A 25,616-nucleotide genomic window follows, 5' to 3' on the forward strand; every position below is an offset into this window, starting at 1 on the left:
TTACAGTTGTCTGCAGCCATCTACTTTACTGGGTCATCCTTCCTCCAGATTCAAAAGGTATTGGCATCATTTTTTTGTTTTTTTCTTAATGAACAGGCAACTATTTCTAGGCTTCTTTGGAGTTATAAAGAAGGCAATTCAGAGATGTTCTGCAACATGCCGTGTGTCGACACTGACTTCCTCGCAATTCGTTCATAATAGGTGTGCAGGGCAATGCATCTGCAGATCCCCCACTACAGCACGTTCAGGAGGCATGCCCGCAACTTCCTCGAACCCGCCATCATCCATAAATGGAAGACTGAACAGGAGACTGTCTTGCAACAGCTGAGCCAGGAAGGCCCGGTCATAGTTGGTGGTGACATGAGAGCAGACTCTCCGGGTAAGAACATAGGCCAGGTCGACACAGCAAATGTTGTGCATTTGATTCAAGGGATCATTTCAAATGAGTGACTTCTTCTTCATGTCCTCAGGTCACTGTGCTAAATATGGCAGCTACTCTGTGATGGACCTAAAGCGCAACCACATCATTGACCTTCAATTGGTTCAAGTGAGTACTTCTGCATCCACCAAATGTTTTATTTATAGGACTTGTTTGGAAAACAGTATCAACTGCAAATGGACCTTGACAACTACTAAAGTGTACACACTAATGCCTATCTGTAATAGCTGCTAAACTGAAACACGTCAATAGCGAATGCTAGTCTATTTATTTTATTTTTTTCTCAACCAAAAGAGCAATGAGCCTGATGTGAAAACGAGTTACCACATGGAGCTCAAGGGACTGCAGAGGAGCCTGGCCCTTTTGAAGAGCAAAGGTGTGACCTTGGACTGCATCGTCACTGATCGCCATCCCCAAGTCCAGAAATATCTGAGGGATGTCAACATCCAACACTTCTACAATGTGTGGCATATGGAGAAAGGTGATATAAAGTGTGCTCTTGTAGGCTTCCAACATGCCCATCTAGTACGGGAATAGTATTAATTTAGGACAATGTAAATCACTTGACAAGTCAAAAAAATCTGATATATGCTGCTGGAGTTTAGGCATTTGTGTATGTCATTTCTATAAGCACTTCTTCCCTCTGCCCTTTCACAGGGCTGTCAAAAAAGGTTACGGCGATCTGCAAGGACAAAGAATGTGAGGTCGTCAAGAAATGGCAGCGTGGCATAAAAAACCATGTATACTGGACGGCAAGCACCTCAACGTCAGGGCCGGAGCGAGTAGCCAAGTGGACTTCAATCGTTAATCACATGCAGGATGTACACACCCATGAAGACCCAGACTTCCCAAAGTGTCTACATCCACACAAAGTAACTACAGACAAGAGCAAGTGGTTAAAACCAGGTGTGTATTCCAAATGCGGTACTTTCTGTGCAGTTATCTGGGTAATTAATTTACTGCTCCTCAAGTTGTGTTTCTCAGACAATACCAATAAATACATGGATTGACTAGGCGCATAGTGTCAACGGCCGCTAAGAGACTCGCCACACTGTTTCTACTTATCTCTTCAGATTTGTCTGTCTGTGGCAGAACAGTAGTTTTTGAATGTTCAAGTGATAACAATGAAAATATTACCAACCCAAGATGCTATTTCTGAATTTGTCCTTTGTTTGACTAATATCATTTTGTTGTTCTTATAGGTTCGAAGGCACTCTACAAAGTGGAGAAGGCCCTGACCAACACGAGAGTCATCAAGAGTGTTGCCAAATTGAGTCCACATTACCAGACATCGTCACTGGAGGCATTCCACAGTGTTATGCTACGCTTCACACCGAAGAATGTGGTGTTTCCATATCTTGGAATGCTTTGCAGGTAGATACAAACTGTACTGACAGTTCACAACATATAACATGTAATGAGCACCCTGTGACTGGACACCAAGGACTTTTTCGATGTAGGCCTATGCAAAAACAAAGCTCTGTCACAGCAAGTTTCATTGTGCCTATTACATAAATAGTCACCGTTGAGTATGATCAGCTTCCAGTCTGTCCATATTTTATACATCATAATTGATCACATATTCATGTTTCCAGGTCATACCTTGCTGTTATGCATTTCAATGAAAATGCACAACGCAAGCAGGCGAGAACTAAGGCTGGCAAACTGGTCTACAAGCTGGCATTTCCAAAAGCCAAAAAGGGTGTGGCCACTGCAAAACCAGTAAAGACAGACCCAACATTCTGTGAGTTATTTGGAATAGTATTTATTAGAAAATTAAAAGCTATACATGTATGCACAGTTTAGTAATGCGAATGAAATGTTTTGCAGGCTACATTGGGGAACTGATGGACCTGCTCTTTGAGAAGGTGTTCCCCGACAACCGGACGTATTACCAGGCGGTACTGACTGACATCAAAATCCCCCAGCCTCTTGCTTCTCAATATGAGAGACCTCCAAAAGAAGATGTCGTTGCAGCCCTGGTGTCACGCTTCAGTCGAGTGGAATCGGCCCCGCACCAGGAATAAATCCCACATACTCTCCATCTGGGTCAGGGAATTCGCGTCTGATCCGAAGCACAACGCAGGACGGAATGGGAACTCGGACCCTCCTGCCGAGGAATCCAAAACACCAGCTGACAAAACTCCTGTATGCCAGATACCTGTATTGACTAACAGATTACAGATAACAGAGTATTAAAATTGATTGATTGATTCAAGATTCAAGATTTTTATTGTCACTCCGTGGTACAAGTATCACGTGTGAAATACTTCTGCTGTGGACTCCGTTTACAACATAGTACAAATATAACAGGGCATATGGGTGCAAAAACAACAAGAGACACAACAAGCAATAAGATGCAACAAGCAATAATTGATTGAGATTGGAGGTTATAAAGCAGCTGTCTGAACCCATTTACAACATAGCCTTTGTATTTTGAAATTTCATTAATGTGTTTGAGTAATAAAGTAATGTTTAATGCACTGATTAGTCATATCAATGTGATTTATTAGTTTATTTTTTGTGTTTGTGGGTAAGGGGGGATGGCACATTTAGCAGTTAAACCATGGATTTCAGTGTAAATAGACTGATGTTGCAAGGTGGTACTCACTTTTCTTGACCCCTATATATCCTCAAAGCCCCATAGTCCGCTCTGTAGATATTCAATGCATTCTGTAAGGCGTACACATTCAACACTACAGGATGTAGTCCAGGGTGGTCTGTCATGCATGCGAGTGCAGCGCCTGGTACTTGGTTAATTCGGCGTACCACCTGTAGATTAGAGAAGTGATATGTTACAGTAATAGATTATGGTCTTCTCTAGAAGCTATGTAAAATTTTATATTCAATCAACATAGCTACTCAGTAAATGGTGGTACCTTTCTAGATTCCTTGCAACACAGATTTTCTGGTTCAGTAGGCATTCTGGAACAATTACCGCAGATGCACCTTAGGAGAGATAAAGTAAGTTGTTAGTATGATTCAGTATCCAATTTGATTAGGGCTACAAATATTATTATTACCTCCTTACATGGCCTGTATATCCAGAGTATTCAGTTAGCAATATAGCGCACATATCTGGAACTACGCAATGTACAGAAGTTGTGGAGTTTATTGTGTGTAACATATATATATCTATATATAGATAGATATAAGACATTTATATATATAGATATGTATCTAAATGTAGAGACACAAGCATATATATATATATATATCTCACATGTAAAGTCCTTGTGCACAATCATAACGGAGGTGCTGTCACAGCATGCAGGACAAAAACATCATACCGGTAAATAGCTTTCTTTACAGGAATAAGTCCATATGAAGAGGACAGCACACTCAAGATAAATAGGCTGAGCAAAGAAGGATCAAATTATCATATTTATTTGATGAAGAACATGTTCTTCATGATATACATAATAATTTGAGACGATCTTTGGTCACCCTATCTCTATCTATTTCTTTCATTCAAATAGACGTTTCGTTGTCATGCTTTTCAGGATACCTTTGTCCAACGCGACTTACAGAGGTATGGTAAATATAGATATCTAGACAATAGCAGCAATAGCCTAACTATTAATACTAAACTGCTAGCAATACGCAGCAGTAATCACGTCTTACATAAGTTTCTCTGCCCAAACTGCTCAGAAAATCGATTATCTTCTGAATGAAGATTACACTTACGAATGAAAAACGCAAACAGATCCTGGACCCATACGCTAGGCGAAGGTTTCTCCACTTATAAAATTAAATTCAAGAGGGCAACTGTACCATTCTGATACGTCCATATTCACACGTCTTGGCGGTTGTTGTGGTGGTTGGTCGTTGCCTGCTATCTCTGGATCAGATTCGGGATCGAAAATATAAGGCTGTGGTCGCTCCATAATATTATTTATTTTCCTGGTGCGTTTCCTTGTTGCTATCTCACTAGCAAGCACGTCATCCAGTGTAATTTCTAGAGAATAGAGTGAAATTTAACCGGTGTGGACACAACCTAGCGTGCTGGTCCACGGACACTAATCTGATTGGCCGCTGGGAGCCTGGGGCGGGCTCTCCCCCAGCGACCAATGGGAACTGTTAGTTCTGAATATATTAGCAAAACCACGCATTCCTGTGAAGCAACGACAGAAGGATGTGAGAACATCATCATAACGAACGGGTTTGCTATGTTTTCGAGAAATTTATCCAGAATCATGTTTTATGGACCCCTGACACACGTTTTTAAGAGTTAACAGCTGCACGAATTGGGACCTTTAATAAGGTTAAGTTATGTAGAGATCTTGGTTATAAAACCTACACTCAATTATTTAATTCTTGTGTTTGTCCTATTTTAGATTATGGTGCAGGGGTTTGGGGTTACTGTAAGCAAACAAAATGTGACCGCTCAGTACAGAGGTATGCGCTGTTTTCTGGGTGTGCATAAAATGGCCCCTAAACTTGCAGTATGTGGTGACATGGGATGGGACCCATGAGAAGTGCAACTGTGGAATAGATTATATGCCCGATAACAGACTTACTAAACAAATTTTTCTCTGGGATCTTTCAAATAATTACTCTTGGTCAAGTGTGCTTGAAAAAATATTTGATATGTCAGGTCTTCAATATATATATATAAATAAATTACCTTGTTCTGTTAGTCAAATTAAAACAATAGTATTTGAAAATTATAAACAGAAATGGTCAGAAGAAGTTCTGTGTAAACCAAAACCAAACTATAGTTAGATTAAACATATTTATCACCCAGAGCACTATGTCACCCTTAACCTGAGCAGAGCTCAGAGGTCAGTTTGTGCCCAGCTGAGATGTGGTATCCTGCCTCTGGCTCTGGAAACCGGGCACTTCCACTCAATTCCTGAGAAGGACAGAAAATGTCACCTGTGTGATCTGGGAGAGGTTGAAAATGAAATGCACTTTCTGTTCTACTGTCCGCTATATCACAATCTTAGACATAGGCTTTTCTGTACAATTTCTTTTGATGAAGGCCCTGATTTATTTTCTATGTCTGATGATTGTAGACTTCAGTACTTGTTTACTGAAAGTGTTCCAGGTAGCTCAGTTTGTGTTAAATGCCTACCAACAGCGTAGGATGGTACTCTATGTTTGAGGTATAATCTTTTTTTTTTCATCGTCTTGACATGTTCGGAGATATATCATATTCTGTTCTTTCGTTTTCTTTTTCTTGCTCCTGTATGATTTGAATCTAGTGTCTTGTAAGCCCATGTGGGCTGGGCACTTTAAAGGAGAATTTCGGTTTTTTACACCACGGTCCTCATTTCCAGGTTAAAATATGATGTTTTACTCACCGAAATAGTTTGGCTTCATTCGGATGCCCACGGAAGATTTTGAGCTCCGAATAGTCTCCTCAAACAGGCTATAACGAGAGCCTGCGGCCAGCGTGGGGCATGCTGGACGGGAGTGCACGCGCTCTCTAAATTACACTTTTTCTGTCAGATCATGGTTCATTATGGTTGTAAATATAATTATTTAGCTAATAGCTAGAAGCTAAGCTAACAACAACACAGCAGTCAGCGTTGATCTGCCCCGGATGGGGTTACAGTGCGTATCTTCCCCCTCTGTGAAACCTTCTTCAGAGAAGCCACACCATCTTGGGGGACTAACTTTCATAGTGATTTTTGGCAAGGTATACACCACTACTGCTAGAAAATATGTGATAGGAATGCAGTTGCCTCCAAATGTGTGCTTTCACCCATTTTATAACACTGCCAAGCATATGCATGGGCAGTGGTGGCCCAACGGTTAGAGAAGCGAGCTTGTGACCGGAAGTTCGTTGGTTCAATCTCCGGGACCGGCACGATAAATCTGGGTGGGGAAAGTGAAAATGCAATGCTTGCCCCTCCCTCATTACCACCACTGGTGTGCCCTTGAGCAACCTGAACTCTGACAGAGCAGCAGAGTTCAGGTAGAGTTCAGGTGATTAGAGGAGACAGATCAGACTCCTGCCTCCACTGTGTCCTGTTAAACAGATCAGTGATATTCAGAAGATGACTGATTGCGATCTAGGAGGCTTTTTAAATGACTATATTGTTGTGATGGACACAATAGGGACTGTACGATGTGAAAATATGAACCAATGAACATATGGCTTAACATGCTTTCATCTGTAACTGTAACTTGGTGGGACAAATGGTGATTTTAGAGCTGCCCCCGAGCACAGTCGTTCCCTGGCTCAGCCGGACGCTGACACCTCCACAAGCTTCAATAAGATGTTATCTACTGGAGCTGTCCCTACAGCAAGGTAATCAAGCCATAAAACCCCCTTGTCCCTTGCCTTACCTTACAGAGTGGGTTGAGCACATTCCAGTCCAAAACGCAACCATTGGCCAGAACCATCACCAAAAGACACATGAGAGGCCAATGAGAACCCTTTGTGATGTCCACCCTACAGTAACAAAACTGTTGGAAAACTAGTTTTGCATTGAGTCTTAAGGATAAACCTGAAGAGGACAGACAGCAGAGGACCGTATCTGCCCCTCCCCCTCTCCCCTCCCTGCCACAGCAAACAGGCAGAGAGGGCAGGACCGAGGCCTGCCCCAGTCTCAACTGCAGCAGCCGGCTAGCCACAGAGGGAAGCTAGAACTCTGGCTCCCCCAAAGCCTGGAAGACTTGCCACAGCCTGGCACAACGCCCGCTGTAGACAAAGAGGAGCCAGCAAAACAGCCTGACCGACAACCCTCCCAGCGCACTGCACGTGCAGGGGAACAAGAAGAAAAGACACACTGTGGCTTGCAACTAGCCACAGAAAGGGACCCAAAACACAGACCACTGACACAACCGACAGAGAGAACTGCACGCCAGCCCAGACGTCGACTCAGCAACATCAGACTTCCGCTGCATGCGTCCCCAGTACGGCAACCATTTTAGGGCATCCTTGTCAGTCAGAGTATAGGCTATCGTTCCTCAGTCTAAAGCGTTGTCAGTTGTCATGTCTCCTATAGTAAACCGTCGAGTGTGCTCTGAAACACCTTCAGTCCTCACACGAAAACGCTGTCATTCCTCCTGCCTCACTAAAAACGTTGTCGATCCTCCTGCAGACTAGCTGTCAGACATCACTCAAACTAGCTGTCAGGCATCACTCCTCACGTCTCACACAAAAACGTTGTCGATCGTCCTGCAGACTAGTTGTCAGACATCACTCAAACTAGCTGTCAGGCATCACGCCTCACGTCTCACACAAAAACGTTGTGGATCCTCCTGCAGACTAGTTGTCAGACATCACTCAAACTAGCTGTCAGGCTTCACGCCTCACGTCTCACACAAAAACGTTGTCGATCGTCCTGCAGACTAGTTGTCATGCATCACTCAAACTAGCTGTCAGGCATCACATGAAAACGCTGTCATTCGTTGTTTTTGGTTGTTCTTCCGTGTGGGGAAAGAATGCCTGTGAAGTTAGCAACAATTTTTACAACTTCACTTCCGGTTGAATGCTTTTGCCTTTCAAAATAAAAGCACGCGTTTTTTTATATATTTACAATAGATTAAAGTAGTAATCTATGAGACCCAATAGAATTAACATAGTAACACTAAGAGGAACATCTAGTTTAATTGACAATAGACTATATATATATTTAGATATATATATTTATATTTCTTGAAATTCTTTCAACACAAAGACCCGAAGGCTAAATTTGGACACATGTAAATTACACATAAAAAGTTAAATGACTTTAAGGTAGATTCCTAGGATACTTCTTTATTGAATGGGAAAGCTTATTTAATTATTTAATGGTAAACTGTTGTTCCATCAGGCATAAGATATCCAAACAATGTAGGGTGTGTGCAGAAAACATTTGACTTCTCCAATAGCCTTGGTTATGGCCTCTTGGAAGACATATATATATATATATATGACATATGAATCTATGGGTAGGATAGATTACTACTTTAATCTATTGTAAATATAAAAAAAACGCGTGCTTTTATTTTGAAAGGCAACAGCATTCAACCGGAAGTGAAGTTGTAAAGAACTGTTGCTAACTTCACAGGCATTCTTTCCCCACACGGAAGAACAACCAAAAACAACGAATGACAGCGTTTTCATGTGATGCCTGACAGCTAGTTTGAGTGATGCTTGACAACTAGTCTGCAGGACGATCGACAACGTTTTTGTGTGAGACGTGAGGCGTGATGCCTGACAGCTAGTTTGAGTGATGTCTGACAACTAGTCTGCAGGAGGATCCACAACGTTTTTGTGTGAGACGTGAGGAGTGATGCCTGACAGCTAGTTTGAGTGATGTCTGACAACTAGTCTGCAGGACGATCGACAACGTTTTAGTGTGAGATGTGAGGAGTGATGCCTGACAGCTAGTTTGAGTGATGTCTGACAACTAGTCTGCAGGACGAACAACAACGTTTTTGTGTGAGGCGTGATGCCTGACAGCTAGTTTGAGTGATGTCTGACAACTAGTCTGCAGGAGGATCGACAACGTTTTTGTGTGAGATGTGAGGAGTGATGCCTGACAGCTAGTTTGAGTGATGTCTGACAGCTAGTCTGCAGGAGGATCCACAACGTTTTTAGTGAGGCAGGAGGAATGACAGCGTTTTCGTGTGAGGACTGAAGGTGTTTCAGAGCACACTCGACGGTTTACTATAGGAGACATGACAACTGACAACGCTTTAGACTGAGGAACGATAGCCTATACTCTGACTGACGAGGATGCCCTAAAATGGTTGCCGTACCCCAGGCCAGGGTGAGCTGCGCAGAGAACATCGTTCCCCCAACCGACGCCATCGTCTTCACAGCGCTTTGAACCCACATCGCGTAGGAACTCTTCCCAACAAACGGAACCATTCACTTAACCGGGTGAATCCGTGTGAGAGTTCATGGTTAATGGTTCTGGGCAGTGTTAGGATGATTAGAGTCATGTATGTTGATGTCCAATGTTTGATACACTGTTAGAGATCTGTGAGAACTTGATGCCATCAGTGTATTCTCTCCCTCTCCTCTCTCTCTCTCCCTCTCACTCTCTCTCGTCTTCCCAGCTGAGCCGGTCTAGCCAGTTCAACCGGAAGGGCTAAGCTTGGAACGGTCTGGAGGTGTTCAGAACTTCCACCCGCTAGAATACAGTTAAGCTGAATTAGAGAGTTTGATGAGTCACTCACACCGAGTGACCTAGGCTAAACTTTCCCCTTTTTGACTGACCCTTTCCTAAATTTGGCAGAACCGCCATTTTGGAAAGGAGGCGGTTCCAGACCGCCCCCCAGCCACCCCTGTGATTACATCACAGAGACAGCCTGAACGAACCCCTCCTCTTCTCCTCTCTCCCCCTCCTCTCTCTGACACACACACACACACACACAAATGCTAATTAACATACACATACTCACACACACAATTGATATGTTTATTCATATTAGTTATTAGCTATAGATGTGATAGATTATTAGTTGTAGAATTAGATGTGATGAACTGACATGTTAATCATTATGTTAATGTCCATTGATATTGTGATTAATTAAATCTTTTTATTACATAATTCTATGAATCTTGGTTATTATTCATGAGGTATTTTATCTGTGGAAATCTGTGACAGAAGCTTATGGACTTTGACCCTTCAGTTAACAGTACAATGTACATTATATCATTATGAGACTGATAGATAATTTGGTTTGGTGTCTAAAATAGTCATAACTTGACTTTTAGACAGGTGTGTGGCCTTATCCACGCTGGTGCCCCGAATCTTATAGAGAATACAATATTTTCTGTCAAATCTGATAAATGTATGAATATTAAGGCATGGAATAATACTCATATTTCATAACCAAACCAGATCCTACGAGCACAACAATATTCAGTTTAACTCAAAGATAATATAGGCTGCACTGCACCTCTGCAAATTATTTCACTAAAGCTAATATTTACAGTGACATATTAAAGCTACATGATATTAAAACTACATGTCGCTCTATCTCCTGACCTGTCTCTCTCACCTTACCTGTCTGTGTGTGTGTGTGTGTGTGTCTCTCTCTCCTCTCTCTCTGCAGTCTGTGTCCAGGATCAGTCAGGCAGAATCAGTCCTGAGCCTTCAACCAGTCATATAGAGGATCAGGGACTCCGCTGTGACCAGCAAGCCATCATCCCTCACCTACTCCTTAGATGTGGCCCATTGTGTCAACACCAACAGCCTGAAGGTGTTTGGCTGGACATTTGGGCCAACCTTCAAGCCACCTGCCAAATATACTGGTATGTCTAATTGATATTGGCAGCATATACTTTCGGTTTGTGTGTTTTCACTGTTCTAACTTAAGTTCAACGAGGCTTCATTTGTATCATTCCCATGGCAAAGCAAAACATACACTCATAACATGATACATATACCACTTTCATATTTAACATTAAACAATTGAGAACAGAGGTGCCCAAATTCTTTCCTATTAAGCGCTAAAAGTAATTGGATGGATGGGCTGTGGGCTAAAAATAAATGTTGACGTTATCTGAAATTACATTACATTTTTATTTTATAGACAATCTACATTCTGAATCTAAAATAGGTCTTCTAGTTTCATATGGTGAAAGTATCACCATGTTTTTTTCCCATTTCAAAACCATGGAGGGCCAAAACAAACAGAGTGTTGTCCAAGTTTGGCCCCTGGGCGCCAAATTGGTCAGCCATGATCTAGAATGCTTTAAATAGAACTAATAACTAGGGCTGTCAGCGTTAACACGTTAATCGCGCGTTAACGCGCGCCGATCATAACGCGTTTTTTTTTAAATCGCGTTAATCGTATGCCGCTATTTTGTCCCTTCGTCGCACCCGTACTTGTAGTCAAGCCGTTCGGTTTCCTGTCTCCTGCTTGTGCAGGCAGGCATGGAAGAGAACGACAGCAATACGCTTTTAAATGGCTCGTTTTACTTCCCAAATGGCACAGTGGATAAGTCAAGAGCCGTAGTTTGCACCTTGTGTAAAATGGAATTAAAATATCACCGAAGTACATCAAGTTTGAGGCGAGCGATCACCTAAAAGTAGCTAGCGGCCAGCTAGCAGCCAGCTAGCTAGCGCGAGACTCCTCACTCATTCTTCCTTCAGAGTCTCGGATGCGCGGGTCCTCTAACCACTGGGAGGTCGGCTCCAATGGCTTCACGCGATATACACGTTATCACAGTTTCCAAAAGGAAGTGCCAAAGTTTTTAGCTCAGATACAGCCTTCTTCGGCTGTGTCATTTTGGGTTTCGACTGCTCCACATCGCCGCCGCTGGAAGTATCGGTTCTGGAGTGTTTACAATTATTGTGCATTTATTTTCTATTCAAGATGCATTTTGTAGACATTTTGTGACCTCCTGTCTACATTGCACTTCTATTGAATTGAAAATAAATCTAAAATTCAAGATCACAAAGTACATTTATTTGCATTCATTTGATTCCCAATCACGACACACTGGTAAGAATTATTAATATCTAATTAAAAATGCTTTGCAATGCAAAATAATAGCATTTTAAACATGCGATACAAAGATGTGATTAATCGCGATTAACTATAGTTAATCACACGATTAATCGCGATTAAGAAAATTAATCGTTTGACAGCCCTACTAATAACACGTCTGTCTGTCTGTCTGTGTTCCTTTTTCATAGGAAAGCTGCTTGGTGTTGACTACCTGCTGAGTCAGCCTGGAGCCCCTGAACGTGAACCCTGACTCAGAGGGATGTGGATGACGGTGAGGAAGAAGACGACGAGGGCTTGGAGGAAGATACTGTGTCCAGTCCCACTTCATGACTCGAGCTTCTCTGTCTCCTCCCAGGCTGGGCATGGGGAGGTTCAGGTAAAGAGAAAGGAGTTCACTCCAGGGGTGAAGAGTGTGAAGAGGCACTCACAACTACTGCCCCGCTTGCCCAGTGGACAGATTGCTGCTGTGTGATTGAAAACATCTTCATCCAGCTGTGTGACCTCCACCACAATCCCAAGACGAGAGGGACAGGCAACTTGAAAGTTGTGTGTATGCGGCTTCCTCTCTCTCCTCTTCTGACTCCAGTGCAGCTTTATATCAGTACCCATTTTAAATAGGGAAAGATTTACTTCATATAGCACAAATTAAATGTAATTTGAAGTAATGGTGTTCTCTCTCCTCTTCTCTGACTCCAATGCCATGTTCTACCTGGCAGTGATGGGTGAAGCCCCTGCTTCTTGGTCATCAGTGCTGGCCTCGCACTTCCCTGCAGCAGTTTCCACCTGGACGGTATGAAATGCTGCCACTCATGTTGTTGCTAATGCAGGTTTTGCTTTACCGTCCATATACAGTATCCTCAAAAAGCCCAGCTTAGCACAAAAACACTGGTGGTTGGCACGCCTGGTTTACCAGGAATGGGGTTCAAATCCCTACAGTGTCCTGCTTGTTGTGGCAATTTGAGGAAATCAAATGTCAAAAATCAGTCAGGGTTCATGTTCAGGTGGCACGAAAAGCCAGACACATTGGCCCCTATCGTTGCATCGGCGTTGTTTCTAGGCCGAGCGCCTGGCGCAGCGCAAATCAGTGGGCGTGGACCAGCGCACTTGATATCGTCGTGCTGGCGCTAAACGCAGCCTAAAGCATTACAACCACGCCTTTTAAGCGTAAAATTATGCACCGTCATGCTCATTGGATAAGTGCAATAAACAAATCGCACGCTTGCCTTTTTAGCTCCAATTCCAGTGGTCCCGCAAAACCTGATGAAAGCCAAGCGCTCTGCCCCCCCCCTCCCTTCATCCAGTCTGTCTGTCTCCATTATAGGCTATTATTCCATATTATTATGCTTCTCAAACCAATCTAACTGCAGTTTAAATACTGCAAGCATGTAAATACGCTACACTATAGCAAGATCAAAGTGAAAAGAATGTTCTAAAGGCATCAGCTAGAAAAATATAGCCTATCCCTATATGATGAGATTAATTTTATATTGGTGAAAGTTTGTCCAGAACGATATCGTTTTCTCTCCCCTGCTGCAGGTAGAATGATGCACATAAATATACCCTACATTATGTAAAGTCATTGCATAAATGTGTTTTTATTGTAAAACTAAATGTGAAGTAGGGCCAAGTTATTGGAGCGGACATCACAGTATAGCACATGACAGTAGAAAGCGTTCCGCAGCGCGTTCCGCTGTCACTTATCTAAATCACGTTAAATCGACAAGAGATATACATTATATAGGCCCAGGAGGACATATATGTTTCACATAGGGTGGTGTATTCATTTCGATGTTTCATTTGGTCCAATATTGAAATGTGTACAATTGCAGGTTGTGTTACCATTACACATTAATTTAGATCGACCTTTTATATCTATTTCGCCTCATTTGGTTGCTATTTAGTAGCGAAATGGAGAAGCACAATGCATGCTGGGACAGGCCAGACAACTTACAACTTATTTTTCCTATATGGGAAGTGTGTTGTGCCTGTCTAAGCGAGGGAGTCAGAGAGAGAGAGAGAGAAGGGTGACAGAGAAGAGGCAGAAGAGCACTGGCGCACTGAATAGGCCTGGTTTCAGAGAGAGACAGAGAAGGGTGACAGGGGAGAGGCAGAAGAGCACTGGCGCACTGAATAGGCCTGGTTTTCAAAGGCGCAAAGCGCTAAATTTACGCCAGGTGCGAAGATATCAGTACGCCGAGATTTAAGGCCGACACGCCCACTTTGGCCCATTCTGGGACTGCGCCACGCCCATTCGGCCTAAAGCGCATTTGGCAGCGTAAAGCCATATTGATATCGTCCCAAAATAGGCGCAAGGCACGTTTTTTTGCGGTTAAGGCCCGTTTTAGCGCCGAAGGCCTGTGGGAGAATAGGGACCTACGTGTCTGACCCTGTACATCCCCTTTTTAATGAGTTCACAAAACTGCCCTCGGGAAGACGCTACAGAGTTCCTGCAGCAACCAAGAACATCTACAAAAAATCTTTCATACCAAACGCAATAAATCTGCTAAATTCATAAACGTCAGACTCATCCACATCAGAACCATGTCCGTTATCACTGTCTGTAATGTGCTGTTGTCCTGTTGTCTTGTTATATGTTGTATTATGTACCCTATCGTTTCCTGTGCTGTGTACTGTCTGTGTACTGTACTTTTCATGTGTGCAAGCAAACCTGTGAAGCCAAAGACAAATTTCCACATTGACAACAATAAATTGAATTGAATTGAATATTATTTTCTCTGAATTAACTGTATATTTACAGATACCTTCCCCCATCACCCTGGGTGACTCCCCAGTCAACACTGTGGAGTCCTTCCGCTTCCTGGGGACCATCATCAGCCAGGACCTAAACTGGGAGCTGAACATCAGAGCTCTCACCAAGAAGGTACAGCTGAGGATGTACTTTGTGCGGCAGCTGAAGAAATTCCAAGTGCCAAAGGCCACCATGGTGCACTTTTACACCTCCATCACCTACCACCAACAACCCCCCCCCCCCACACACACACACACACACACACAAACTCACTACCTCCTTCTAAACTCAACTGAACTCCCCCCCCAAAAAAAACTGGAACTCATACTGTATCTAATTTAATGCCTGTCTAACTGGGACTGTAAATTCATGTAAATTCCCTGCAGATTAATGCCTATTTAACTTAGCCTGTACATTTCATGTACATTCAATGTAAACTCTTATTTAACTCCGACTGTAAATTCATGTAAATCCACTGCCTATTTAACGTCTATTTAACTCAGTCTGTAAATCTCAGGTAAATCCAACGTAAATTCATATTTATCATCCACAGAACACTTCACCACTCATGTACATATTGTATGTATTTACTCGATTTGATTCAATTTGATTGCACTTGCAACTTTGCGATTGTCTTTAGTTATCTTCCTACTTCTTATCTCTGTATATTGATGTGACCGCTATGCTGTATACAGACACTAAGACAAATTCCTCCTATGTAACTTGCATACTGTGGCAATAAAAGTGATTCTGATATAAAACAATCAACAATATTGTCTCAGTTCATGTTCATTTCTACAGTATGGTTAGTTTTAAATTAATTACACACACCGAGGATGTAATATGATGTAATGGTTTTCTCTCTCCTCTTCTCTGACTCCAGTGCCATGTTCTACCTGGCAGTGATGGGTGATGCCCCTGCTTCTTGGTCATCAGTGCTGGCCTCACTCTTCCCTGCAGCAGTTTCCACCTGGACGGTATGAAATGCTGCCACTCATGTTGCTTATGGTTTTGCTTTACCGTCCATATATCCTCAAAAAGCCCAGCTTAGCACAAAAACAGTTCATGTTCATTTCTATGGTTAGTTTTAAATTACACACACCGAGGATGTAATATGATGTATTATGCTTATGGTTAGTTTTAAATGCATTCGTTTTAAATGAATTACACACTATGTATATATATATATATATATATTTCAATAATGAGAGACTAGAAGGAAAGTACAATAAACTTTAATGATAAAACAAACAACACTTAGATTTGGCGAATGACTCCATGGTATGATGACGCTCCTCTGAGAGAAGAGGAGGACGTCAGTGATTTATAGGATAGAGAACCCCCATAGGGAGTTCTACTGGAGTCATGACATTGGTGGTGTTCAGGGGAGGAGGAGGGGCGAAGCAACAGCTATGCAGGAACAGCAGCTATGGGTGAACAAACAGGGTGAGTTACAACTTGCAAGAGTCTGAAATAGAACTTCATTTAAGTGATTGCCCAATGGCCGAAGAGAGGGAAAGCGTGGGAGACATTGATTGGACAGGGATAAAGAGGGCGTGCATATTTATGAATGGCTGATGTAACCTGAGGGCGTTGCTGCAGGGGAGAGAGATATGAATGGAAAGGAACCATGGATTAGTGAATGGGATGGATAAACAATCATTGACTAGTGAAGTAGTCTTCATTATTGAAAACAGTCTGAGACATTATTTCAATAATGAGGGACTAGAAGGAAAGTACAATAAACTTTAACGATAAAACAAACAACACTTAGATTTGGCGAATGACTCCGGTATGATGAGGACGTCAGTGATTTATAGGATAGAGCACCCCCAAAAGGAATATAAAGAAAATGGGACAAATGAGATGCCTGGAGGGGATCATGGAGCTTGCCAAATTCGAACAAATACATGAAAAGAACATTAAGCCTAAATTAGGGCCAGGTTAGATTAATTGAAATATGATATTTGGCAATGGGGATACATGCAGGGAATACATACATGCAATCATGCATACCTGCATACATGTATCTGTGACTTATCCCGGCTTGACCAACAGCCATCCGAATGCACTTCAATTCGTTCACACTGTGACTTACTGTATAACGGGCTTGACCAACAGCCAACCGAAAGCACTTTACATTCATACTGAGACTTATTCTGGGCTCGACTTCGGCCTCCGGTTGCACTTTAACATTTACATTCATAATGTGACTTATCCTGGGCTTGACCTCAGCCAACCAGTAGCACTCAACATTTACATTGTGACTTATAACGGGCTTGACCAACAGCCAACCGAAAGCACTTTACATTCATACTGTGACGTATAACGGGCTTGACCGACAGCCAACCGAAAGCACTTTACATTCATACTGTGACTTATCCCGGGCTTGACCTCAGCCATCTGACTGTACTTTATATTCATATTGTGACTTATCCCGGGCTTGACCTCAGCCATCCGGTAGCACAATAGCTACAGGGTGAATGGGGTAATGGGGCATGACATTGCAAAGGGATTAGGGATTGAGCGTGAACACCACCAAAGTTATGCAAGAATGACTTACCGATTGACGGTCAAGGGGTAAAACGACATTTTGGAGGACCTCCCGTTTCTGTGGGACATTGATTATAGTCATTTCATGAATGGAGAGGACTTGGGTCAATAGTGAATCTGCTTGAACAGGTCAGATATACACTGGTAGATGGGGGCCAGTAAGATAAAGGATATGAACTGATATTAAACAGATAGAGAAAATATAAAACCCCCAAAAGAAAACTAACTTGACATATCTGAGATTTACGCAGATATACACGGCCATCAGTGAACCATAATGGAGAAAGAATTATGTAATGGAACCTAGAAAAATAAAACTGAACAAAAGCATACCGTAAATGAAAAATTGAAACATTTCATAATAATACAGATAAATAATACTTAAAGTATTATTAACTCATTGAGTGCCAATGACGACTATCGTCGTCAATTCAAATAGTAACGTAGAGTGCCAATGACGACTAAAGTCGTCAATTGCGTTTTTTGACGGTGGGACGTGGATCAAAGCCTGATGCATCTCCTGTAAAAATTTGGGGGATGTCGAATGTGTATAAGCTATTTTACGGACCCATTAGGTGGCGACAGTGCTCTCCAGATTAGAGAAAGGTGAGGAAAAAACAGAGAAGAAGTCATGGGGAAACGGAAACCGCATCAGTATGCATCGATATGCATGAAGCATAACGTTAGCTGTGCCTGTGAACAGCAGCCAATCTGCTGCCACAATTGAGCCCCTCCGTCTCCGCTGCGATAGCCCCTCCACATGATTAGTTGCCGACACCAGCGTCTTTCTGAAAAGTTACATTATTCTCAGCTGGAAGCCGGCGACAAAAACGGCGGAAAGCTGTGAAAAAGCTGGGTGTAGCGCACTTTTCAGTGCAGAGCAAACGCAGCAGAGAGCCACCAGAGACACTCCCACGGAGGAGGAGTGTGCAGTTGAGGGGGGTGGGGCACGCAGGGCACCATACAACACTGACCCAGACAGGACAGCAGGCTCGATGGACAGATTGGCAGGCAAACACAAGCTAGAATATCTGATGCCCACCAGCAGTAAATCAAGACCAGCAAGAAGGTGTAGGGTCTGCGCACGCAGGGGCCAGCGCTGCTGGTTGCAGCTAAAAAATATTATTTTGCCAAACAAAATTCCTTTGTTTTCGCTGTTTTATTGAAGGAAATTATTTTTGAGGTGTCACTACATCAGAAAATATTAGCTTCAGAGTCAGTGATGTGCTTGAAATGCTTCATTTCACAAAAGGCTAATTATCTCAGCTTATAGTTTGAAACGTCTGTTTTTGGTGAAAACAACGTTATCTTCTACTGCTGATAACTAAAGAACGGAAAATGATATCAATAAACTTTTTTTTGCTGATGATACAATAGAGTCTCATCGTTCTTTGGGCGTGTTCGGGGTTTACATAGTAATATCACACAATATTCTGTGGGCCTCGAGAAATCACTGAAAACGCTCTGAAAGGGCTGGCACTGGGAGCATCCGTTTTCCAAAAGTGGCTGGCACTCAATGAGTTAATAATAATAATAATTATAATCGTGACCCAAGCAGAATAATTGATAAATTTAGACTGAACAAAACACTACCTGACAATTCTAGGGTGCTGAAGGCAGGGCAGAGAAATAAATGCAAATGTAATACCTACTGTATGAATATAAATCATGCATCAAAATTATTTAAGAGTTTTAGAGAGCCATGATAAACAACAATAATTTGGGCTTAAGAATGACTGGAGAATTAAAATTGAGAGATAGCCAGCAATGGCGAGGGAGAGGCAGGACCTGCATCTGGGATTTAGCCACAATGGCTAGAAAAGCAAGGGGACCGGCAGCATCTGCTTGCGATAAATGGGCTTTAGCCAGCAACAACAAACAATTATAATAAATAATTCACAAAGTTAAACTAACCAAAACACAAATACAACCCAACAAAATTAAAATAAAGAACTAAAGAAATAGTCCATAGGAAAGAGGGTCCAGGGGAGTGTATCCTGATGCCTCCCTTTGAAGAATTCTGTCCCAGATACCACCTCTCAGGGGCAGATCACTGACAATGTCCATAATGACGATAGATGAGAATATGCATATCCAACGACGATTCCTCATGATGATTGGGGATACACCTGAACACTGATCCTTTCTTCTTTTTATCAGCGACTTACAAACTCTCCGGGCTTGACCCCCCCCCCCAATAACAGACAAACTGAGATAATATCCAGCTTGCCACAAGGATGACTTATACAACACAATGGTTTTGAATTAATCTTGATTGCAATAAAGCATTTGATTTTCGCTTAAAACAACACAGAAACTGATTTTGGTTTAGTCAACAACGACTATGAATTCAGCTTGACCAGTGACGATTAATTTGAATCTCGGAATAGCCACCAATAACTGATTCCAGCTTAGCCCACCAACTATGACTGTCGGATTTAGCCAGACCATGACTATGGACGTGATGAGCCGTGCCGCCTCACGACAGAAGGTCCCGGGTACGACCCCCGGTCCATTTGTTTAGACAGCTGTTGGGGCTTTGGACTGCAATGGATAGAAGGTTAGCAAGACCTGTATTTAAGGTCAGTACCGAGTTGACCCATGATCAGCAACAACCTGCATAGGGGCTTTGGACGGGAGTGGATAAAAGGTCACAATGACCTGCATGCAGTAGCGGAGCGTACGCCGGGGCAGAGGGTGCGGCCGCCACGGGCCCACTCGTCAGGGGGGCCCATCAAATTTTTTTTTTTTTTTTTTTTTTTTGCAGGCCAGGCTGGCAACCTGTGTTTTTATTTTTCTTCTTCAGAACAAGCTTGTCTGTAAAGTGGCTTCACTGTAGTCTTTCTTGGACATAATATTACTTGGCTCAATGAGTGACAAATTGTGTTTTCGGATATAGGGGCTATCAGCTATTTTACAGTTGTGACTTAAAATGACTTTATTTAATAAAGTCAGTGGTGTGAGTCTGAGAGGAATTAAATCAATAGACAATAACATTGGTGTGTTTAAAATGAGATATTCCACTAAATATGGCTAAAACCGATTCAAACATGCAAAAAAGGCAAATTTTTCTTCGCGGCCTGGCAGGCCCGGTTCTACGGGGGTGCAAAAGCATGCATTGCACCCTTATTTTAAGTGTCTGCATGCTCAGTTGAAAAGTAAAAAAAAAAAAAAAAACTTTTTTATAAATGCTACAGCTGCACACTTACTGTTTAAACTTGAATTATAGTTGTTGTTTTTCTTTGTTCTTTGATGTGATTTTATGGCTTTTTGGCACCTATATGTAACCTTTTAAGGTTGAGATAATTGTATTATCATTATATGGTCCAAATATTTCAGTAAAGCACTTGAAACACTTGAAATATTCTTGCTTGGGTGGTATCATTCTACTTGAAATGATGGTTAAATGCATTATTTTTAGTAAAATAACATGTCAAATTTTTCAAACAGAGTGGGCCCGGCCTTAGGCCGGGCATCTGCACCCCTTCCTATCTAGGATGCACCCCTAGTCATCTTTTTCTGGAACTGGCCCTGCGGCCTGGCCTGGCCTTCTAAAAAAAAAAAAAAAAAAAAAAAAAGAAATTTTTGATGGGGCCCCCCTAAGAGCTTCGCCCCCTCTGGGCTGATAGGGTCGCTCCGCCCCTGCCTGCATGAGCATAGCCAGCAATGGCTTAAAGGAATGGCAGTGGATAATCAACAACGCCTTTGAATTCAGCTGATTGGTCACAATGAATTTGATTTTCAGTTTAGACAACACAATGACTTGATTTTGGCATAGTCATAGTCAACATCAACAAGCTGACTGAATACAGCTTAATCTTTTTTTTTTTTTTTTTTTTTTATCTGGTGATGAGAATAGTGATGATTTTGGGCTTAGCTGCAATGCTGTATGGGTCAGCAGTCATCACATGATGAGATTGATGAGCTGAAAATAAACAATATGTGTCAGCCGCTAGTATTTTCAATACAATCTCGCCAAGGGGAAATCGCGCAATTCGAGTGAATAGGTTGATTAGTGAAAAAATATGTTTTTATTTTTTTTTTATAATTACACAAAGGAGAGTATGGACTATCCATCCCACATAAAATTGAGTCGTTTTATAACCAGTAAATAGGTATATTTAGCGATTTAAAAAATCAAGATTTGCAGTCTTGAGTGCCTAGCTGAGGGGGGGTTTTCATTCATTTGCATGCGGCGTTTCACTGGCTATGTCTGCTATTGTTCCGAGTTTTGGCCAATGAGCCACATCAATAGAATTCAGCATGTTACATGGGGGCGGGGTGCAAAGCTCTGTTTACAAGTGACAAGAACCCAAGCAGAGTGGCGAAACATGGCCGCCCCCAGACAGTGTGACTGACTGTTTCAAATTATAACAAAACAACCACTATTGCAATTTGCAATACATGTCCCGCAAGGTTTCTGAGATTAGGGGAAAGTCTGAGCTGGCGTTACGCTAAACCAAACGTGGGGAGGAGTTGCGGATTTGTTTGGCGTTAACGTTAGCTGTTTTGGTGGCTAACGTGGTGGCTAGCTGGTTGTGGCCTACCTAGTAGTTCAGCAGGCCAGGCAGCGCTCCACAAGCTTGTTGTGACCAAAATCCCCGCATTTAAAGCACTTCATACTCCCAGAGCTTGCGTAAACCATAGAGAACCTCATGCATTACTCAAAATGAAACGTCCAGGGTTTGTGTCTCCAAAAGCAACCGCTAACGTTACATGCAAGGTAACGTGAAGCTAACGTAGCTAGCAGCTAGCTACGTTAGCTTGCATGTAACGTTAGCGTTAGTTACCCCAGGTGTGCATAAAATACAGGTTAAGAACTTATGGAAAAGTCATGGAAATCCATTGGTCAAAATGTGTATGAACCCTGAAGAGTTAAATTGAGCATTTATGAGTGCTGGTGGCTGTCTGACATTGCCCTAGAATGCTAGAAGTGAATTCCTCATTCATTTTCTCCATAGACATTTCGAAAAATCCTTATATAACGAGTTTTAAGGCTTGAACCAAGCCAACCAGTCTTCCAGAGAATCGTGACTGACCATAAAACATTTAGCCTTCAGCAAAAACAAAAATCAAAGCGGAAAAAAAATCTATCTTTTTTTCTCCCTTTTTTTTTATAGTAGCCTAGTCTTATTATGCAATGATAAAATAAACGACAGATTGTTTATTTTTATAGTAATAATATAATTGCAAGAATATTCAGTATCAATTCTAAAGTAAAAGTATTTTTGCTGGGTATATTATTATTATTATTATATTCATTCTATTGTTCCAAGTACAATGACACTAGAGTTTTGCATTCATTTACCCCAATATGCCTGGAATCTGCTTACTTGCAACTTTAAAGAAAAGGTCAAGGTCACTTCAGACAGTAGTTAACTTTTTCACATCAGGGACCCCTAAACTGACAAAAATTAGACCATGGACCCCCATTTGATAAGAGTTTTGCTTTTATATGTTTTATTACAGAAAGTGTATGAAACCCATGACCAAAATAGCCCTACATTCTATCATTATGTTACTTGTGGATGGAATTATAGTGGAAATAAGTATCCCCCTTTTTGCTGTTGACTGTGACCTGTGACAGTGATGACAGCTGGGAGTGGTCAATGTAAATGAGCAGCTATTGTTCACATTGTTCACTCTCCCCCATTACCTGGCTGGCCCAGAGGTGAAAAGTGGTCAATCTTTGAGGCTGTGTTTCTCCGAAAGGTGGTTTGAGGTGTACCAACATTCAAATGAGTATATCTTCTTAAATAATTTTCAGATTTCGATGTGTGACACAGCATTTGGAAGCTTACAGTCTGTAGTTTCATAATCTGCAAAAAACAGAAAAATGACCTCGGCTAGATTGTATTGAAATTACCAGCGGGTGACACATATGACACATGGACAGGATCGCTAGCTGGAGAGGCAGACAGAATTGACCCAATGCGAAATTCTTACGATAATAGCTTCAACACTGTCAGCCCTTTCAGGGACAATTATTTCAAAATTACAAGCCAATAATTAATGGGAATGCAAGCATTATTAGTAGCTATTTGAATGAAAAAGATACGGTGACGGCCGGTGATGATGTCATCAGATAGCGACCGTCTTTTCCCCCCGAGCAAACGCCCGTTTGCTACGGACTGCTCATAGCCCTGCTGGCGCAGCTGAGGCCAGACCATGGGGAAGTCTGGGCAGATTCACGGTGATTGACGGGAACCGGCCTGGAGAAGCACTGATGCTGAAGAGCCATAGCATCTCGGGCACTCTGGACAGACCAAAAGATCCATGGGGCAAACGGTTCATTCTCATTCTCATGCATGAGATATAAAGAAACTGGTTAATAAACAAATAAAAGAAAAACAATGGTTTCACCGCCTTGCAAATGCACCATAGACTGCTAGTTGCAACTCGCAGTGATATGTTATGGTTGGCCAACATATAACAATGGGATTCGCAGCCTCTTGTTACATGACTAGCATGACACTGTATTCATTATTTTAGCTTTGGTATTATTTATGGTTAAAACATCGGTTAAAAGAAACGACAAAGGCATTTTACTTTGAAATTCGTTAAGCACAGGAAGTGGTGTATTAAGACTGGGTAGCTTGACACGGAAAAAAAACGTCAACATTCCCTGGGCCGTCAGACTTCGGTCTGAAAGTTATACAGTAACTTTAGGTTAAGAAATTAACCCCTGTTCTCTGAGACATTCGTGAGGTATCTCACTATGGGAACACGCTCTCTGCGCTGTTTCCTAGAAGCATTTATTGCATTACGCCAGTCCTGACTGGCTGACGGACGTGACGTCTGCTCCCTAGGGGGAGGGAGCTTCCCCTACTATAAGAGCCTGACATCACATCCTTACCCTCAGTCTAAGCAAGCACAACCTCTTCCTCGCTCCAGGCAAGGAGGGCTGTCTGGTGAGATACCTCACAAATGTCTCAGAGAACAGGGGTTAATTTCTTAACCTAAAGTTCTCTTTCAACATTCGTTTCGGTATCTCACTATGGGATGTAGAGACTCCCGTATTGTCAGACAAGCTTACCTCGAAGACCGGGAATACAACCAGTTACGATAGTCAACAGGGACAGTTGGTGTCTCAACTCACGCTCAGCACTGTGTGAGACAGTGTAGGCGCAGTGACATCCAACCTGTAAAATCTGGTGAAGGTGTGAGGCGTCGCCCAGCTGGCAGCCGCACATATCTCCTCCACAGAAATCCCTCGAAACAGAGCCCATGACGTGGCCACTCCACGCGTGGAATGAGCCCGCAGACCCTCAGGGGGAGGAATCCCCCTACTATCATACGCCATGGTAATAGCCCCCACGATCCAGTGTGACAAACGCTGCTTCGTGAGAGGCTTCCCCAAGTGTGACGTAGCCCACGACACAAACAGCTGTTCAGACTTCCTGAAGCCAGCTGTCCTGTCAATGTATATGCGTAATGCCCGCACCGGGCAAAGCGCATTAAGCCGCTCCTCCTCTCCCGAGGAAAAAGGAGGGGGATGAAAAGCATATAGCTCAATAGGGCGGTATGGCAATGCCGGGTTGAAAACCTTAGGCACAAAAGCGGGATTAGGTCTCATTACAACCTTATCCACCCCTGAAAACCGCATGCACGCCGGATTCACCGACAACGCATGTATGTCACTCACGCGTTTAGCCGAAGCCAAAGCGAGCAACAGAGTGGTCTTAAAGGAGAGTATTTTAAGCTCTACGTGATGTAAAGGCTCAAAAGGTGGGCATGATAGCGCCTCAAGCACCATAGCCAAATCCCACGGGGCAGCCAAGTCCCTTGAAACCGGGCGCAGGCGTCGTGCCCCTTTCATAAACCGACAAATGAGAGGATGCTGACCCGCCGTTTTGTCCCCAAAGCCTATGTGACACGCCGATATAGCGGCTAAGTACACTTTCACAGTGGAGAAAGCCAAGCCTTTATCCAGCAGCCCCTGCAGAAATGTCAGGATCACTGGTACGGGGCTCTGAAAAGCCACCTCCCCGGCTTTTACGCACCACTCCTCAAACGCGCGCCATTTACCATCGTATGCGCAGCGCGTAGAGGAGGCTCTGGCGCTCTGAATAGTCTCAATGACACTTCGTGGAAGCCCGACAGTAGTCAGATTTTGCCTCTCATGGGCCAGGCCCATAGGGCCATGCGCTCCGAATGAGGATGGAAGATCTCCCCGCGAGCCTGCGTCAGGAGATCTCTGCGGAGAGGCAGAGGCCAGTACCGGAGCGTACGCCGGGGCAGAGGGTGCGGCCGCCACGGGCCCACTCGTCAGGGGGGCCCATCAAAATTTTTTTTTTTTTTTTTTTTTGCAGGCCAGGCTGGCAACCTGTGTTTTTATTTTTCTTCTTCAGAACAAGCTTGTCTGTAAAGTGGCTTCACTGTAGTCTTTCTTGGACATAATATTACTTGGCTCAATGAGTGACAAATTGTGTTTTCGGATATAGGGGCTATCAGCTATTTTACAGTTGT

This window comes from Poromitra crassiceps (genome assembly GCF_964638095.1).
Source record: "Poromitra crassiceps genome assembly, chromosome: 4".
Taxonomy (NCBI): domain Eukaryota; kingdom Metazoa; phylum Chordata; class Actinopteri; order Beryciformes; family Melamphaidae; genus Poromitra; species Poromitra crassiceps.